The sequence below is a fragment of the Alosa sapidissima genome, chromosome 9 (genome assembly GCF_018492685.1).
Source record: "Alosa sapidissima isolate fAloSap1 chromosome 9, fAloSap1.pri, whole genome shotgun sequence".
NCBI classification, from domain to species: domain Eukaryota; kingdom Metazoa; phylum Chordata; class Actinopteri; order Clupeiformes; family Clupeidae; genus Alosa; species Alosa sapidissima.
Genome location: NC_055965.1, coordinates 2,060,799 through 2,079,490, shown reverse-complemented (window position 1 = coordinate 2,079,490; position 18,692 = coordinate 2,060,799). Strand labels below are relative to the sequence as shown.

Here is an 18,692-nt window from a genome sequence, read left to right as displayed (position 1 = left end):
CTAAGATGACTCCCAAGTTTTTTACTTGAGTCCTAGTTGTAAGTGCTTTAGATTCTAAGTAAGCACCTATTTGTGTTCTATCATCTTTGTTACCAAATAAAATAATCTCAGTTTTGCTCTGATTAAGATGTAAAAAATTCTGCTGCATCCAGGCAGGGACATAAATTTGCCTGATGGCATAAATTATGCTACCTGTGCTTGCATATGTGTAGATGCCATGTGTCATGTCATGTTTTTGGTATGAGTTTGATATGGTTTGTCATGTGGTGGGTGAAGAGTTTGTTGTCTGTGTTAAACAGAGAGGAGTGGGTGTGGAGGTGGACACAGGCTGTATGCAGAATGTTAATATTAACATTTGATGTCCATTCAAAGTCGGTTTTCTTGCAAACCACTTATCACAGCAGCACAATTGTATAGCTCCTGTTGTGCAGTTTCACATGACAGGCATGTGATATCTGTGTGATGAGAACTCTGTGAGCAATTCAACTGAGAGAAATCGGTGTGAATTTGCAACCAAACACACAGATTAACAGATGTGTGTGCAAACCAATGCTCATCTACAGCTATCAAAACAGCTTTCAATGAGAAGATTTCAAATTCCAAATGAATGGATTTGCGTTGTGAGCCAGCAGACAAACATCAATGGCCATCTGTCTCAGTGTGTTTGGAAGCCAAGATCATCCTTTCCAAGCATGCTTGGGGACTACACAGAGATGGATATCATCCCCTAATCCGATCACATGACCATAATAAGGTTACATGAACATTGACTTCATAGCGGATCACGTCAGTTCAAGATCCAGGAGCAAAAATCCCTGTAAACACAGAGAAATATTTGGAATAATGGCACGAATCTGAAAAGATTCTCAAAATAATCTCAATCTCATTTATTTGTGTAAAAATAACAAACAAGAAATGGCACGCTCAGCCACTGGACAACAAGTCTGCTGTACTGCGCGCATAAAGATTTAACACTGCCATGACACGGTCTGAAGAGGTCTCACTGTTGCATCTCTTGTCTTGGCAAAGCAACCAAAGTTCTTTGATACATTATTGAGAATGCTATGCACACTCTCTCACATCCTTTGTATCCCCCCATCCCTGTGTCTCCAGCTCTATTAGGAAGGGATTCAATGCTCAAGGGGATTATTTCAGACATTACAGATGCGTATTCTAGCATGCCTGTCAGGCATGTACCACACCTCTCTGTGCTATGGAATTTAGAGTGTAAATAAACAATACAGAGGATGCAGTAACAAGGGGCTCTATCACACCATTCCTATGAAGGTCAATAAGATTGCATACTCACATCAGACTTTCTAAAAAATGTTGTTTTGTATCCATTCGTCGCAATCCTTCCACCACGGCTTCAACTTTGATTAATGGCAGTGTTAGATGACCCCAACAGCATTGGGTATGTGTATGAGGCCAGAGTTGGCACTGACCCCAACACAATTGACCTGTCGCTAAGTGCCACCCTTAGAACGCTGATGAGCCAATGACAGTCCAGCCTCAATGGGACTCGGACATAAGCTCGGACAACTCCATAGGATACAACAGGGAGGAGGCATAAAATGACAAATTAATGGTTATTTATGTAGTTTATTGACATTAAAAAAAAAACGACGGATAACCATGGTCAAACGTTTTGCAGGGGGACGTGTAATACTGATAGCCCGTACCCCGAGAGGCTAGAAAACGGGGTATATTTTCATCAACAGTAGCCTACAGGATGTCTCTCGCGTTTGCAACAGCTCAACGTAATGTAGGCTACTAAGCCAACAACGTGGGCACAGGTTCCCTGTTAAATCCCAAGATGAAAATGCTCATTAACCAACTCTTTTAGTAAGAACCAATTCTTACTACATCAATATTAACGTAACCTAACATATCTTAGTATCAATCTTCCATTAGCTAGCTAGCTAGCATTAACGTCAGTGGTTTTTGCACAGTGATTTGCACGGCTACTCGCCACAACTGCTTGTCACCTTGTATGTATTCTAAAGTTTTGAATACACCCCTCCATAGCATAATTAAGTCCCTTTTGATAGCTTCTGGTGGATAGTAAATCCTTTTTCGACCAAAACGTCCTCAAAGCCTGCTTTCATATACTGTCAGCTGCCATTGTCCACAATGTATTTCTAATCAAATCTGGTTTGTTTGTCCAAAGTTTTCACATGGTAACAATGGGGGGCGGGGCTTAGCGACAGGTCAATTGGGTATGTGTATGAGGCCAGAGCCACACAGAGGGCAATGGCCATTTTGGCTAACATCACTCACCCACTACACTCTGGGCCAGATGTACTAACGCTTTTGCGCCCATTTCAGGCATATTTGTTTCGCAATGTGCGTGTAAAATCATTGTGAGGTATGTACAAACAGGCCGCAATGATGTAAAAGCGCAAACTGCCTGTCGCGGGAGCTGAAAGTGGCAGATTGCGATTGTCATGTCATGCATATGCATTCATGGGAGGATCCAGGGGAAAGTGGGAGTTTAGCGTAAAAAGATGGGAGGGGAAGAGTAAAGAGCGCCTAGTTATGTATTCCGCTGTATGTACAAAGACTGCTCCTGAAAGCGCACGTCTATTCTGCGCCTAAATACTTCCGCCTTGTAAAAGCAGGTGTTAATCCACATTGCAGTTCAATGCGTCAATAAGAGAACCTTTCAAAGACAACAGAATCGCTATTTAGAACACCAGTTTTTGTGGTGAAAGTATTTGTACTACCAAAAGCAACCTTAACTTTCGTTGGCCTTTCGCATGTCTTACTTTCACTTTCACGTCATTCACTTAAACTTTCCTACTTGCTAGATTTGACCAATCTTCCATAGCCTACGTGCACAAGTAGTTTGAGTAGAACTACTGATCTTCATTATCTCCCTGTTTGTTGACATCTTATCATGTATGGTATTATTTCATGATCGCTAAACGTTTGATTCTTTTTAATGTTGTCGTCAGTTAACTTCATTCAACTGCGCTTGTAGGCGCTGTCATTCAGTTGTGGACGTTTGTAAATTGCGTTTATGGGCGGAGAAGGGCAGAGAAAGGCGCAGTTTACACTAAGGATTGAACGATTGATAAATACGACGGAAACTTGGGTCTGACAGCGCTCGCAATCTGCGGTGTGTCCATGGCGCTGATAACGCTACGTTTGCAAATGTACGTACATCTGGCCCTGAGTTTTGACTCTTACCATCAGGAAGGAGGTATACCTCCCGAAAATGTGCCAGGTCTAACAGATACCTGAGGTCATTTGAACCATCAGCAGACATACACTAGGCCTACATACAGTATCACAGTAACCCCTAAAAGTCCCCATAAAGGCAGAAGGCCTCTTCAATATTAAAAATATATAATTAAATGAAAATAATAAAACAAGAATATAACATGTAAACAGATCAGTGAGCTACCCCTGCCTTGTCTACAGACTAGAGGTAAAACATAGGCCTGACAGTGTTGCTTTGTTTATATAAGTGCATAGAAAGTGAAGACGATAACTTTAGATTATGTGAAGAGCTGCGTGTTGGCGAAGTTACTGCTGTCATGTCGGGAGTATTGGGAAACATCAGACAATTTGATGATAGCGTGGAGCAGTGGAGTGCATACAGAATGTTTTGAATTATTCGTGCTGGCAAACGGGATCAGAGATGATAAGAAAGTGGCAACATTCCTGACGGTAATGGGAGCAAAGACATTCAATTTGTTTCAGGCATTGGCACAGCCCAGGAAGCCAGGAGAGTTTACAATACATACCCTCAGTGAACACACTAGCGGCACATTTCTCGCCAAAGCCTTTGTTAGATGATCTAGTGGCAAGTGGGGTGCTGGAACCAGTGAGTGACTGACCCATTGTGCCTGCCCTCAAAAAGAATGGGACACTCCGGGATTTTTCTCTACTGCCGTCTGGCTTTTGGGGTCACCTCAGCTCCTGCCTTGTTCCAAAAAGCCATGAATCAGATTTTGTCAGGGTTGCCAGGCATACAGTGTTACCTTGACGACATTTTGATTACTGGGACGGATGACTCTGACCACCTTTGCAACCTGGACGTGACGCTACAGAGGCTGAGAGAGTATGGACTGAGGGTTTGTAAGGAAAAATTTGAGTTTTTCCAGTCCTCTGTGAAATATCTCGGACATGTGATCGACGCCTCCGGGCTACATAAAGCACCTTCAAAGACCAGAGCCAGAGGCACCTTCAAAGACTAGAGGCTCCACCTCCTCAAAATGTGAATCAACTGCGCTCATATTTAGGGCTGCTTAAATACTAGGGCCAGTTCAGTCAGAATCTCTCCACCCTATTGATGCCACTACATGAACTGTTGACCCATGAAAAGAACTGGGAATGGTCTGCTGCATTCCTCAAGTCAAAAGATGCCCTGTTGAATTCTGATGCACTGACACACTTTGACCCATCTTTGCCACTACAGCTAGCATGTGACGCATCTTCCTATAGGGTAGGTGCAGTGGTTTCTCACATTATGCCTGACGGTGTAGAAAAGCCCATAGCATTCACTTCGAGAACACTAAATAAAGCAGAATCCAACTACGCTCAGATCGAGCGTGAGGCCCTGAGCATTGTGTTTGGAATCAGGAGGTTCCATCAATATCTGTATAGGATTTTTAGTTCAAAATTTTCACTCCTGATCACAAACCACTTACTGCTATCCTGGGACCACACACAGGCATTCCACCTCTGGCTGCCAGTAGAATGCAGAGATGGGCTTTGCTGTTGCCATGACTATGATATCAAATACAGGAAATCAGAACTCCATGGCAACGCAGACGGCCTCTCACGCCTTCCACTTCCTGTAACTAGGCCTATGACACGGCACTCAGACATCTCTTACTTCCACCAAGTTGAAGATGCCCCTGTTACAGCACATCAAGTGAAAAACGCCACCAGGAACGATCCAGTGTTGTCTATAGTACTAGAAGCCATAAAAAAAAAGGAAAAAAGACACGCCAGAAACTAAGCCATATGTGGTCAGACAACAAGAACTGTCTGTGCAGTCGGGCTGTTTGCTGTGGGTGAGAAGGGTCATCATCCCCCCATCACTGCGCAGACCCATGCTGAAACCACTCCATTCTGAAACAGCTGCATGCTGAAACCACTCCATGCTGAAACAGCTCCATGCTGGACACTGTGGCATGGTGCGCATGAAAGAGGTGGCCAGGATTGGACAAGTGCATTGAAAATAAAGCTACATTGTGCACCACATGTCAGAGCATGATAAATGCACTGCAACCAGCTCCTGTTCATCCATGGTAGTGAAATTGTGCAACACTGTCAGCAAAAACAAGCCCGGCGGCAAGCTGCAGCTCCACGGTCCTTCTCTCCCGGTGACCAGGTTCTAGCTCGGAGTTATCATGGGGGACCTAAGTGGGTGCCTGCTGACCGGTCGTGCGCCTACATACAAGCGCAGTTGGCCGTGACCGGTCCTCTGTCATACCAGGTACGCACCAGGAAATGTGGTGTATTGGAGTTCTACACTTCTTTCAACTCATTTCAGACATTCCGCAAGCTATTAATCCTCCGTAACACATATTTGAAGAACATGTGGAAATAAAACGTAGGCATTTAGGCTACCCGATCTGCAATACGTTGCCAACAGCCTTGCCTTGCTTTGTTCACTGCCAACGTATTTGATTTTTGTCGCAGAGTGGGTTTTAATTCCTCATAACTTGGCATAATAATTGTGCATTCCTCATCCGTAAAATAAGGTGATCGCATCATCATTGAAAGTGGTGACTTGCGCTGGAACCCGCCCCTTTTATGTAAACGCGCACAAACTCCAATTAGGTTAACCCCGGCTCAACAAATCAACTTCATAATCAGCATCCTAGTACCGATTAACACCACTTAAGATAACCAGGTTTTGTCAACCCCGGTTTAACAAAGTAACCCTGGGTTACATCTGGGTAGGTTAAGCTCCCTTCGTAGTACAGGCCCCAGGTCCTACTGTAGCTAGCAGGTAGTTACTTTAGAATCCCTAGACAATGTAGCAGGTAAGTAAGATAGCTTTGTAACCCTTTTGTTTGTTTTGGTTTGTCAGAGATAGCGTCTTGGCAGTTTTCGTGTTTTTGTCGGATGGACTTGGCATATTTGTAACACAATGTAATCCTTAATAAATGAATAGACCGGAGGCAGCGTGCCGTTAACTCATTTATATGTGAAACTTAAAAGATACAGTACATAAAGCAACCTGCCCAATAGGGGCGCTTCAGTACAGTGGCCCATCAGGGCCAGAATTAAGGATAATAATTAAATTGCCTATTTTGAGTTCATAGAAATGCCTACAGATGCAACACAATTTAGAAGTGGGCATATAGATTACAGTAATAGGATAATTGAATGTTTAACCCTTTCGTGCTCGTGCCGAACATTCCATTTTTGGTGCTGGATGACCTCCTTACACAAAAAACCTTATTTCTTGAGTATATACTTATTTCTATGAGATATACATACCATTGTAATCAGAAGGATCAGTTCTATCAAATGGTGTAAAATACCTATGGTAATGTTGATATAGTAATGAACAGTCTTTGAAAATCCTCTCCAGATGTATACCGAAATTCGTTAAAATTTCATTTCATTCACATAAAAAATCATTTTCATCATATTTCTATACAAGATAGAGAAAAATATAGAGTGTATGACATGTTCAGCAAGTTGTGGGCTATTTAACAAAAAAGACTGAATTGGAATATCATTGACCTTTCAAAAGTTATGATAAATTTAGTGATCAGTGTAAAAAATGCAGGAAACGGGATTTAGAATGTTGAAAGAATTCACATTCTCTTTCTCACCAAAAACATAAAAGTAAAACCATTATTAAAACCATTTATTTGTATATAAGCAAATGCTACAGTCAATAATAATGATATATATAAAAAAACATGTACCTTACCAGTAATACGGGAAGTAAGTATACTGTATAGTTATTGAAGATCATTTCGAATAGAGACATAAAATACATTTGATTCAACAGATACAACTTCCTTATATAAATCAGTATAATATGAACATTTTATATTTTAATACATCTATAAAATGTATTATAACTTATGAAAAGCTAGGAATACAATCAACTTAAACATCACTCAAAAATCAATGTGTTCTAAACATTTGAAAGTGGATTACATAGAACAAGCCTGTTGAGAATAAACACATGTATACACAAACCCCCACACACACACACACACAAAGAGGAGGATAGGGAAAGGTGGGGTGGGGATCCTGAAGGTTGAACACAGAAGATCTATGACTCATAACGAAACGCATCCCCTCCTGTAGAATGCCAAATCTGACAGCAATTTTGTTTACCAAAAAAACAAAGTCACCTACCGCTAAACTCCGGGCCATACAAGCTACTAGTGTTATTATGTATTATTTTTTATAACAAAGCCAACCATTTTTCTTTGGCTCCTGCTGTAGAGGAATATGTACTTGATGAAAAGAGGACAGATTAGAAGTTGGAGCAGCTGAAGGCGAGGCTGAAATTTTGACGGAAATGCCTGCCAGCTGTTGTGAAGTCTTTCTGGCTGTATCTACCAAACCTAGGTTCAACACCAGATTCTGCATTGCCAAACTTGAAATAATAAGAAACTACTGACAACAGCAATGTCAATGGAGAAAAAGTGTACACAATATGTATTTATCATTTGGTCAACGCTCCCTGATCCCGTCAGAGACTTGGTTCCCCAGTAGCAATGGATATTAGGGAGGGAAGTGAAGCCCCATGTCAATGATCAATCCTAGAAAACTGTGAAAGTCTTCTGGAGTCTCTTCGTCCCATGCCCCTGCACTGTATGTTTGCATACGACGGCCTACTAAGCACAACCTCCCACCCGTTACGGTTGATAAAACCACATATGCCTGGGACAACAACATATAAAAAACAACATAACAAGTCTATTTCACAGTGTTTTAGTGGCAGTCTACACCACCCTATGCACGCCACCTAAATCTATACCTTCTTCCTCCATCCTCACATGGTCTTCAACATTGTGAGCGCAAGCTCATCAGCAGTCAGCTACCTCTTCAGGCCTGCAACGAGGTCTGTGTAGGTCTTTTCATCCTCCATCTGAAACAACAGTAAAATCATACAAATGTCATACCTTTATTAATTTACAAAATAAAATCAAAACTACAGATGTATGTGTGTGTGCACATACATACACCCGAAGAGGTAGCCTTGAAACTATTGAAGCATTCTGAGTAACTCAAAAATATTCAGAAGTATGAAAAGTAAAAGAGAACTGTTTTGATCAACTCTGCCCTCTGCCCTCATCGTGTCGTCTCCCTGCGGCCTGCTCACAGCTTTTATCCTGTGCCTCTCCTGTCTGCTGGGTACCCCTTTCCTTATAGGCCGTGGGCCGAGGGGCGATTTCGTGTTTCTGAACTTTTTTTCACAGTGGAGGCGCCAAGATTTTATGGATACATTCTACGTGTATATTCACGTTAGATAAAAATTGTTGCCACTTACAGCTAATGAACATATTTTTTTTATCGATAACTTTATTCCACATTATTTTCCAGGCAAATAGACAAGACCGCTATATTTTGGGTCCTAAATGCATGACGTTTGTTCCTTGTCATCCAATCGCGTTCTTGGAATTACGCCGGTGTGGCTTGACCCGCCCAAAACTGTAAACAAACCCCTGTGTCCAACGTGAAACATGAAATATTTGGCCTTTTTATTTGGATAATTGTTAGGCTTTTGAACTCTTTACTCAACTTGATATAAAATGAAACGAGTATGCAACTTAAACGAGTATGGGTGTAGAAGTAACGTTTACAGCATAATGTATGATGGTTGTTCTGTTTCTTTGCAAACACTAATAAAAGTTTTTCATACATCTTGGAATTTGTATTTCATGCGAGTTGTATACATCTATCACGTCATGAAAAAGCCAGGAAATAGCCTCTTCTGAACTGCTGCATGCATGTAGTGGACGTTGATGGACCAATAAGCCCATTTACAGCTATAAGTTGGGACAAATTCATTCAGTCAGTGTTTCGTTGGAAAGACCTTGCCTGTAGAGAGAGTGTTGTTGCAGAAGAGGCAGTGCAGAGGTTTAATTAAAAACAGCCAGGAATCAACTGCTATACCAGACAACGGTGGCTACCACAGAGATTGCTACTGCCATTTCACAAATAAAACTAAGATACAAAGAGCACAAAAGAGGAGAGAAGGAAGCTTTATTGCAAGAAAATGCAACAAAAGGTTGGTATCAAAAGATGAAACATAAACATAAAATGAATGTAGTGTTAACTTCAATGTTGAATTCAACTTGCCCTGTAAATGAGAAAATAAATGACAATTAGTGGCAAGTCTATTAGGGGACATTTTAAGGAACCAGTTTGTGTTCAATTTGAATGATAGGGAGGACTACAAATACAGTACCTACATTCACACCTGCCTGCAGCCTTTGTGTTAATATGACAGGGACGCACATTTATTCTGCAGTGGATTATGTTAAAATGAAGAGGAACACTATTTTAGTTTCCCATAAGCACTGCCCACACAATTTGATCCAACAGCTAGTATCTGTCAATTAATGCACTATTGTTGAGAGTAGGCTACACAACCTAAATCTGTTGTCTTCTGTTTAATGTGTAGGGATAGAGGTAGAGGCAGAGCTAGAGGATGGTGAGGAAGGTCCATCAAAAACTCGGGCTCTAAGGTCACACACCAGTGGTATTTCTACATCACAACGAGCACCACACCTACTACCTGTGCAGTGCATTATCTGCAGAAGTAACAAATACAAGCAGGAAAAACACAGCAAGAAAAGGTTAAAGGAGAAACTTTCGTTGTGTGAAATACTGCATGCTGGGAAACTGGTTCTTGCCGCTGAAGGCAGAAAAGATGAGGCTCTCCTCCTTCATATTAGAGACAGGGACTTGGTTGCCAGCGAAGCACGTTACCACTTCACTTGTTTCAGGGATTACACTAGGTACCTGTACTTAAAAACAAAGAATACAGAGAGCAGGCTCTATGAAATTGGCTACAAAACATTTTGTGAGACAGTCATTGAGGAGAGGCTTATAAAAAGGCGAGAGGTGTTTCGCTTGGCAAGGCTCAATACCCTTTTCAAAGACACTGTGAAAGAAACAGAGGGAGAAAACATAGGAGCGTATAAGGATCACCTGTTGAAACAGTCCCATCCTTTTCTAAAATTCCACAAAGCCTCCAAAACATACCTTGTTTATGTAGACAATATATCTCCTGAGGAGATTCTCCAGGATGTCGCCATGTCCTCTTCATCCTCATCTGAGGATAGTGATGGAGATATGAACCTGGAGATGGAGAGAGAGGAGCCTGACAATGCCACCACAGAGATCACAGATGATTATCGCCTTTTATATCATGCTGCACTTACCCTCAAAGAGATCCTCCAAAACGCTGCCAAATCGTCTGAAACACTTCCATGGCCTCCCACTGCAAGTGACCTCACCCTGTAGAGGGCCTTTGAGGTAGTGCCTCACCAGCTGTTCAATTTCATTGCATGGGCATCTGGAATTACATCAGAACCAGCAAACGAGCATGTTAGGGTCAGTTTTGAGGATAGCAGGAAAATATTGTCTTCCTGTCAGGACATCATTACCTTGGCAACAAAAGCACGATGGCTCATGCCGAAGCAATGTGCACTTGCCATGGCAGTTAGACATATGTCTGGCTCAGCACAACTCATTGTGCTACCTAAAGACAGTTTTAGCTCGACAAAAGCTAGCGACAAGCATTAGCCTATAGCGTCTACCAAGAATATAACGGCAATTGACAATTAACTAAGATTGCCGTTACATTGACAAAACACATTTGACCATCGCTGACTACGAAATCAACATGCTATATAGCAAGATACATATATAATATATTAAAGATACTTACCTCCACAAAATCAATCCTCTTCGGCGATGTCCATACTCTGGTAGCCATGTCGGTGGCTAAAAATGTTCGTGTGTTGTTGTCCAACAGCTGATTCGTATAGCCAAATCTGATTGGCTTGTAATATTCGTATGTTAGTATTGTACTATGCTATTGGTAGATTGACATTGGCGACCACAGCGTTCGCCTGTACCACCAAGAGTTATTAAAACTAATATTTCACGTTTCTGCGCCACGAACGTCAGTGGCAACAAGTGGCATATTGCTAATAACAAATGTATCCTACTGAATAGTAAAAAAACAAGTAATCCATCTCTCATTTTTCAAAATTGAACAGATACGCGGCTTCGGCCCACCGCCTATTAACACATATGACCAGTGTATAAAAACTGCACCTACACTTTTAATGTAATTGTTTGTAAATGTTTGTAGTGTTAATATTTCCTGCTTACTCTTTTAGCACCAAAAAAGTGCCTGATGTCTGTGTGCCCTTTCCTTTTCCTCATAGTGTATCTTTGAATAAAATAAAATAGTTTCATTAAGATAGTATCAGGGTTCTCTACATTTATCAAACTAAAAATATGTAATAATAAAATGTAAAAACAATACCAACCAATTAAAAACAAATTCAAATACTAGCAGATATTTAGCCTAGGCTACTTGGGTCTTTTTATGTTTCCACAGGTTTCACTGATATTATGTAGGCTTAGCTACATCAGACCCTCTTGTGAATACCGGTAGCCTAATATAAAAACACAGGATCTGTGACAAACTAATTTCAAAAGGGCACAATAATTTATTCAATATATAATGATACTATGGAGTTCATCTCCTTGGAAAAAATCGATTTTACCTCACCACAATGTAAAGGTTTATTTAAATAGAGAATTACCTTGCTAACTAACCTTGGTAACTAACCAAGGTCCACTTTACTAGCCTCAGTGGGTAAGTAAGTAGCAGGTAAGTAGCCAGTAATTCAAAACTGATATTTCTGTCTCTTTGGGGGGTACTGGGTCTTCATTGGGGGGTATAGTACCCCCCAGTACCCCCTGTAATTCAAACAATGCTTACCTAACAAGCAAATTGGTACTAGAAAACAAACTTACTTACAGGTTATATACTAACAGGTTTTTATATGAAATTGTCAAATGAAAATAACTGACATCAAAAGCAAACGAGAGTACTGCAAGCAGTTCAGAGTAATGCAGCTAGCTAAAGTTACATGACGTTCACTTAGCCCCCGCTATGCCATAATGTTGAAGTTGATGAGAAAGCATATTTCTGTCAAATAACATGATTTTAGGACTACAAATTAAGATTAACCATAATTACGACCAATGTAAAAACATATATTACCTCAGTTTATCCAGCTGTGTGGTTTCCAGTCGAGGTAAACTCCAACGAAGTGCAGGTGGCATCTGGCTGTCCATATCAATATATAGGACTGAAGTGAAAAGTTTTTTTTTCAAGTATCCAAAACATTTCGCGCCATAAATCCCTTAACCAATCATTTCAAATTGAAGCTTATGTTGTCAGCATTACGGGGAAGATTTCAGAAATAAAATCAGTCATTGGACAGCTGAGATATTAAATGATTGGTCATCGTTAACATTTTAACGAAATTAGAACGGTCAGGCTTGTAAGGGTCAGAGCGGTAGAAAAACAGAGTGGCGACACTCCCATAGACTTCTATAGGAAACAATGGCGGCGCTTTTTCCCGGCTACTTCCACGTTATGCTGAGCTCAAAAGTTCCTAACTTTGACATTCACGGCTTTAGCCCCATTCACTTCCATTGCTTTCTGCCTGATATTGTCAGTGGTAAGTAGACGAAGGTACGACGTTTTTTTAAGTGGCATATGCATTTCCTATACCAACTGCACTAGTAGATACTGGTATTGTTCTTTAAGGTTTATGTGCTGCTTGTTCAACTGATATTTATAGCTTAAATGTGGACCGAAATGTCAAAGCTAAAAGTTAGCCTGCAAACCTTGATGTGGAGAGAGGCTAACTTAAAGATAATGTTCCTACGTCAATAATGAATTTCAGACAAAACACATTTGGTTAGCCTATTGTTGTAGGGCAACTTTAGATGATAGGTTGGTTGTCAACAGATTTTTATAATGCTAGAACTATATATTTCAAACTTGATTGCGTTAGCTTACGTTAGCTAGCAGCTAGTCAGCTCATTCACATACATAGGTTAAAGCTCCAGTATGTAGGACATAATGGAAAATAAACTGTAACCATTCCAAAAATGATCACCATATGTTGTCAGAGAGTAAGGAAACACGATGAATTGAAGTAATAGCTTATTTGACAAACCCGTAAAACCCATGAAAAAAATTAAGTTACGGGGCGGAATCTCTTGGAATTTTCGTTTATGTTTTGAACGATTAATTCTAGAATAGCGTATTAAAAATGGGCTAGCGCTTCCTCCTATTTGTGTTGCCAAATTAGCAAAGGCCAACTGTCAACAGTTGTAGTCATGAACACCTACGAGAGGCAAGCAAATTTCCAAAATTAAAACAATAAACAAATTAAGTGGACATCGGAGGAGCTTCCTGAGATGGTGACGTCTTCGTCAAACGAAGAATATCAAGTCTGACGCAGAGCTGGCCATATTTCTCCACGACAGGTAGCCTAGGCTAAACTTCATCTGCATCGCTAACTTCAGCTAAATATGTTACGTTGGTTAGATAGGTATTTTTTGTTTTCACTGTTTCCGTAATGTGTAGCTGGGTCATGGTTGGAGAAACGTTAAAGCAGCTGCAGGTCAAATAACGTTAGCTAAGTCTTCATTACATCTGGCAACCCAGAAGAGGCTCACGTCTGGTGGTCTTGAGAACGTTCACCAGTGTTTTGATTTTGGCCTACAGAACGTTCGGTAACAATCCTACAAATCGCACCTTTAACGATATAGACCCTTTCAACAATAAAAACAAAAACAATGCTTGAATGTTCTATTTGGGCCCCAATCTACTTCCTCTGCATTAAGATAACATATGGAATGTTAAAAAGGAAGTCTTGTGGGGCCAACTATGATGCTGATAATGGAACTCTCTTGAAAGGGTCTATATGCTATGACGGGGAACACAAACTTTATCTTGATAAAATACATTTCATTCAGCATGGTAACTCATGGTATTCAGATGTGCTGGTTATCAATGGGTTTGTGATTAACGCTTTTCAGGTGAAAAATGGAGCAAATGAATGTGATTATTGTCTTTAAACCTGATATAGATTAGCTTGCTAGATGGCGAGTTTTATGGCGTTATGAACTGAACCGTGGGCTGAACATGACATGAAGTAGGCTAGTGTCCACGACTCGTGAACAAGGGGATTTCAGTTATGAATTTCAGGGGAAGCAGTAGGAGCAAAACCTAGACTATTATAAGTTATTGTTGTTGTTACTGGTGCGTGGCTCTTCCCTTGCCAGCCCAGTCCTGTGCCACTATCACTGTAACAAACGGGACAGTGCAGTGGCACAAGCGGTAGAGTGTGGCACGAGCGTGGACAGTGGCGTCTGTATATAGTCTTTATAGTAGCCTACAGTAGGAGTTTTTGCTCCAACTGATAATCGATTTCAGGTTTCAGTTCATTTAGTTGTCAGTAATTTTACATTTCGTGTTGGTGTTCTTGGTGTAATAATTTTGATTGCTTTGTCTGCCAAGTAATTTGTCAAATATAGCAAAGTTTGCATGGAAGACACTGACGTGACAAGAGGGCATTGCCTTTCATTAGGTCAGTGATCTTTGTAAGTAAAACAAATATATATTTTTTTGATAACTGGAAAGTGTAGTCAGGTTAATAGGGCATAGATCACTCTGAAAGTAATCCCCAACAAAATTATTCTTCATGTTGTTATTGTTATAGTTTTTGTGTGGACTTGTGGCACCCCCAGCCTTGCAAATGGTTGGCTGTGTATGGGTAGCCTATGTAAAACTCTTGCTGGCCTCTTGCTTAGGTTTCTGCTACTTACTTAATGTGTTGTCCCAAGTATACACTGAGTGTTAATTGCTCTGTTCTCTCCCTCCATTCTCCACTGTGCCTATTCTGCTTATCCAGGACCAAGGATGCAGAGGACAAGAAGGGTGTGCTATATATGACTGGAATCGACAGATAAGATCATTTTTTTTATGTTTGAAGTCCATACAATGGGGCCCTTACACAAAAGGGAGTGGTGTTGATCCAGCATCTTCCACACCTCCCATAACACTCCTGACTCCAGCCAAATGTGTTGCATCCTCCTTACCAGATAGATAGATAGATACTTTATTGATCCCCAAGGGGAAATTCAAGAATGTCACCATGTCTCTCTTATAGGTGTACAGAGTATATGGAGAGCTGTCCATCCCTTCATAGTGTCTTTTGTGTAGTTCACACACAATTGTTGTTCAAACTTTGGAAACTGAAATCTTTTAATTTTTTGGAAAACTTAATGAGTGCCAGACCACCTTTTTATGTTGCAGTGTCACCATACCTTTCTCCCAGTCTTTTTTGTATCAGTCATCCTGTATGTATCAGTCATCCTTTTCATGCTGTAGTCTCACCAGCCGGCTGAAATGTAAGTTATAAGTATTTTATTGAAACAGTTGATTGCTTATTGAGTTACAAGTGTGTTATTGAAACAGTGGGTGTCTTGCAGTATTGATCAAACTTTCACATTTAAGTTTTTATTGATTCTTATTTAGCCTATGTGTTTTTGACATGTTTATGGCTAGTCTTAAAATGTTACTACCAAGGCTTTGTGGTGGCCACCTTTGATTTAATGCATTGATCAAACGTTTAAAATTTAAGCTGTTAGGCTACTGAATGCTATTTATATATTTGATAGACATTTTGCTAGTGTTACAATGATCAAAGCTGTCTTCATCTCACCAAACGAACTGAAAAGGACACTGGATCTAATGTCCACACACAAAAAGGATACAAAATGCATAGCCTACGTTTTGACAATGTAAGTAAACGCTGTCTTCATCTCACCAAACGAACTGAAAAGGACACTGGATCTAATGTCCACACACAAAAAGGATACAAAATGCATAGCCTATGTTTTGACAATGTAAGTAAAGTATATAGTGTGATACAGGCAAATGTAGGAATCCATTAACAGCATATGACCAATTATACTCGCAATATGTAATTGACACTATAATGTAAGCATACTAACACGTAATAACACTCGTTTTTGTTTTGTTGTAATGTTTCCCGTTCAATAACGCACTTGCTGCTGTCTATCCCATTGAAATAACACTACACGCGAAGAGCTGTTTGGAACTGTTGAAGCGTACGTGAACCACGTCACCGCATGGCGGCGACTTCAAAGAGTGTTGCAACTCTCTTTTTCTATGGCTCTGGTAAGGGTTAAGTAGCCCCCATTGACTGATTTAGTGTATGCCTAATCCTGTGAACATTTCAGATACAACACCATTGCAAACGCACATGGCAGCAGGTGAAAATGAAACAAAAACACATTATTCAGAATAGTAGGTTTATATAGTTATAGCTTGCATTAATATTTCTTAATTATGAAATCATGTAGGCCTAGTATGCTTATAGCCTTCACTTGGCCTCTGTTTTACAGCTAACAAGAAAAAGGTGTCTTTGAACACTAAGGAGTGTTTTACAGTAGCAGAGGAGTTGGCCATCGCAAATAATAGTGGAAGGCCGATTGTGGAAGGGGTTGAGGGAAGCATTCGGTCGGATTCTGGTGCTGTGGAAATGTGTAGCCTTTATGTGCAGGGTACAGTAATATGACATTCAGTTCAACAAGTTTGTTAAAATGGTGATTTTAATTTATTAGGCCTAGGCTACTGTATGTCCGATTTATTTTAGGCTATTCTTGCTCAGATGTTCAGCATACTGTAGGCTAGGCTAGGCCTATGTCCGATTTATTTTCGGACATACAGTATTCTTGCTCAGATGTTCAGCATCACCGATTAGATGGAAAACATGAATGTCCACGTAAGGGCATTGCTATGACTGGTGACATTAGAGACTTCTGCCTAGATCATCTGACAAAGATAACGAATTCCCTCGGCTGACAATCTCTTCATAGAGAATATATATATATATATATATATATATGGCGGTCTCTAAAACCCCTCGAAGAGAGCACCTCACGATTTGCGCTCCGATGTCGTATGGATCATCCAGGTACGCCGACATATGCTGCTTTCGAGATGTCTCGTAAATCATCGTACACTCACCCGTACAACATGTACCAATGAGTGGCTTTAGGAACGCCTTTCTCTCGAGCCACGAGGGGCATTAGCAGGAGGCTAGTCATTGTTATTGTTTTGTGCTACATGTAGCCTCTAGCTAAACGGCTGGAAAACAAATTGTTACATTGTATTGCAGGCACAGCAAGACTGTGCAATGCATGAATTGGTGACCGGATTGAAGCAGCAATGTAATTTAGTGTGTAAGAGCATTACATCAACTTTAACATGACCAACACAGTACATATGCAAAAAAATACATGCCATCTCATCTCAACTATGGGCGCAGCCATGTTTGTTGTAAGGTCGTACGTCCACCTCGGTGTACCCAAGTACTCCGAGGTAAAGTGGGCGTGCCTGCCCAAAATGCCGCAAGAAAGCTGGGTAATTTACACTTTCCAACTCGGGCGGCGGATTTACGAGACATTTACGAGACATCTCGAAAGCAGCAATAGTCTCGAATTGTTAGTGGAGGGGTGGTACTTATAAAGGGTGTGGTTAACGGAAACCTCGGGTTAACCAAGAACATAACCTGCTCGGAGCAGGTTGGAGATGCAGCGTAAATTGCCATGGCAGCATACCTCGGTTAAAACCTATCCACCTTTCGTAGTACGGGTTAATCGGGAACTTATGCCACATGTGATCAAGTTACTCTCGAAGTTACCCAGATAAGCCAGTAACCCCGCTTTGTAGTACAGGCCCCTGGATTGTAACGTTAACCTTGCCCTGCAGTGTATGTGCAAACGTGTCATGAATTAGGTGACTGTTGTTCCTTTTTCTGCCATGTGAGGTCCTCAGTGTTTTTGTTTGATGCCTGTCACATGTTCAGATCACATGTTCTCATTATTGATTTGTTAGTTTCACCTGAGCCTTGTTAAGTTGCCTATTTAAACTCCCTGTTGTTTTGAGTTCTTTGAGTTTTGAGTTCTGTTGTTTTGAGTTCTTTCTCTAACTGAATTAAAATACTGTAATTGTGGAGGCCAGCATAGTGCAGCTTATGGGGGATGTGAAAAGCAAAAAGAGGCAAGAGAAATTCAGAAATATAAGGTTACACATCAAGTATCATATGCAGAAGCACTTAAGAAAGTGAATGATAATGATAGAATCAATCAGAGGCCTGCCTATACACCAGAACAGAGCAGAAGATGGGACTCTGCTGAAACTCCAGACAGAGGTAGAGAGAATAACAGAGGTCATGACAGGGAAAGAACTCAGCAGGAAATCATACACACTGCTATCTCAGAAATTAATGAATATAAGGCTAAAATATCAGAAGATACAATGTTGGTAAACAAGAACAATTTTGTTGCATTCATTTGTTCAATAGTTAATGTCACTATACAGCATGCTAAGAAAAGTGATAGAATAAAATCAGTAGTGGAAGCAGCTAATAATTACTTGGGGATCATAGCAAAGGCTGATGAAGTACATGAAATGTTAAATATTAATCATGATGAAATACATACTAGTTAAATGGATTATGGTTTTTTCGATTCTTCAGTGGAATGCACAAAGTTTAATTGCAAATGGACAGGAATTCAAAAGTTATGTAAATGATTTACCAATTAAACCTGATATT

General features: G+C 40.5%; 1 long non-coding RNA gene across 1 annotated transcript; it reads left to right on the top strand.

Annotated features, from left to right (window-relative positions):
* Window positions 1-12,438: 12,438 nt before the first annotated feature.
* LOC121718784 lies at window positions 12,439-15,481 on the top strand. The gene is made up of 2 exons (XR_006034014.1): window positions 12,439-12,710; window positions 14,958-15,481. It is a non-coding gene; the product is annotated as an uncharacterized LOC121718784 (long non-coding RNA).
* Window positions 15,482-18,692: the final 3,211 nt, after the last annotated feature.